Genomic DNA, 2,388 nt, shown 5'->3' on the forward strand with positions numbered 1-2,388 from the left:
GAAGTAAACAATAATAAGGACGAAGAAGCTGGAAAATATATCCTCTTTACTCATACTCCCAATTTTGTATCCAAGTAAATAAGACTCAAACGTGGCTCGAGCAAATTGAACACTCCAGGAGAGCAAGTTGGATGCTATACGTGGGCCAAGCAAATTAGGCTCATCCAAACGAATCAAGTGGGTCTAAATAGGTCGAATGAGTTGGGTGGGCCAAGTGAATTACATATTTTGATAGGACCAATCAGGTTAATCTGAATTGACAAACTAATGCAAGTTTGGTTGGTCAAGTCCAGACGATAGCTGATCAGTCTAGGCGAGGTGGTCAGTTCAGGCAGACAAGAGAATACGAGCGCTCAAACATTCAAGGAAATAAAATTGTTTTTACCTTTTGACCGTTCCTCAAAAATAATCACTATAGTTTATTCAAATATTCACGATTTAAATCCCAACTACGGTATACATAAAATATTTTTTTGAATGGAATGAAAAATTTAAAACGTTAACTGTTGAGCACGGAATTGCACATGCTTCCAAATTTATTCGTCGATGATCGATAAAATTTTTTTTATAAAATTAAATCAATCTTCTTCAGAATTAATTAGATAAAAAGAATAAAAGATTAAAAAAAATAAAAAAAATACAAATACTAATGAATACGAAAAAGATGGATGTGCCAATGTCAAAGATGGCACGGTCACGTGAGAAAATTTCATTAATTTATTATAAGTGCCTCTCGAAGGGGTTCAAACAAATGTAGTAAACTATTCGTACTGCAAAATGCAAGCAAAAGAAGACAAATTGATCAGATAAATGTACTTGAAAGAAAAAAAGGATAGACAACATTTAACATGCTACGCTCAAATACAAACTAGATTTCTTCCACCCAAAAAGAGTTAACACTTGAATTTTTGAAAGAGAAAAAAAATTGTGTAATTGATCTATATACATCGAACAATGATGTTCATGAATCATTTCCCTCTTAGTCCATCCTTTCTTTTCTTTCTTAATTTACAATGTTCTAATTTTCTCTTAATCTATATATCCAGTTACTAGCTACTACATGTAAATTAACGCACAAGGGAGATTATATCGTGATCAAACCATCTCCAAGAGTTTAATGTTGCCAGTGGAACTTGCTGCGAGCAACGTGGAGGTCTGGCCCTGCCAGCATACAGAAGATATGAATTGCGATGTGTCATCCATCTCCTTGCCAGATATTGGATCAATAACGCTAAACTTGTATGACAAAACTGGCATTGGGAAAGATTTGTAGTAGATAAAAACCTGATACAAAACAAGGAAATGCATATGAATGTTGCTAGGAAATTAGTAAGCATTCTTAAACAATCAACATGGCATTATTATTTATTAGTTCTCTGCTCATTGTTTAGAATTTATAGATTATTATGTTGCTATTCAATTTGGTTGTGAAGGAACTTTATGTTGTATCAAAGCAAAAAATTTGAAATCGTTCCTTTCTCCTAATATTTTTGCAATGGTTCTGTAAGCACAAGCTCTCTTATTTTCTGTAAGCACAAGTCAAATCTAATTCAGCATAATTTTTTATAAAGTAAAATAATTATTTTTGCATAAATGGACCTACACGTGTCCAAATTCAAATATGAGAGCATGAATGAGTTTGTAAAAGTCTTGACTGGCAACTCACTAATCGTCTCTAGCAGCATGCTAGATGTCTCAAATTTGCATTTTTTTTACCGGGTCCATGAAGATGAAATGATCATTTCACCTTAATGGGCATTCACTGCTTAAAATGAAAGTTTAAGGGCATAATAGGATATTGGGTCCTTTATATGCACATTTGTAGTCTTACAATTACATTTGAACTTGTGGATGTTCATTAAGGTGAAATAATAGTCCTACATAACTCAAAATGCAAGTGTTAGTACATGTACGAGTTCATATTCTATGAGCATATTGATAGTCTCACACTTGCATTTTGTCCTATAAAGATCCATTGAAGTAAAATATTTATAACTAATACTCCCCCTCAAGTTAGAGCATAGATATTAATCATGCCCAACTTGTTACAAAGGTAATCAACTCGGATCCTATTTAAAACTTTTGTGAAGATATCGCCTAATTGTTTTCCAGTTTTTACATATCCTGTAGTGATCAAGCCTTGTTGAATTTTCTCACGAACAAAATGACAATCAATTTCAATGCGCTTGTTCGCTAATGGAACACGGGATTTGATGCAATGTGAATAGCAACTTGATTATCACACCATAGTTTTGCTGGTATTGAAATTTTGAGTCCTACTTCAGTCAACAGTTGATATATCCACATTATTTCACACACAGACTGTATCATAGTCCTATATTCTGATTCTGCACTAGATCGCGACACAACCTTTTGCTTTTTACTCAT

General features: G+C 33.5%; 1 pseudogene; it reads right to left on the reverse strand.

Annotated features, from left to right (window-relative positions):
• Positions 1–842: 842 nt before the first annotated feature.
• LOC141847604 (protein SPA1-RELATED 4-like) overlaps positions 843–2,388 on the reverse strand; it is a 10,734-nt pseudogene continuing 9,188 nt past the window's right edge.

Source organism: Curcuma longa, chromosome 16 (genome assembly GCF_044706935.1).
Source record: "Curcuma longa cultivar G26 ecotype Majalengka, Jawa Barat chromosome 16, ITB_CL_G26_1.1, whole genome shotgun sequence".
NCBI classification, from domain to species: domain Eukaryota; kingdom Viridiplantae; phylum Streptophyta; class Magnoliopsida; order Zingiberales; family Zingiberaceae; genus Curcuma; species Curcuma longa.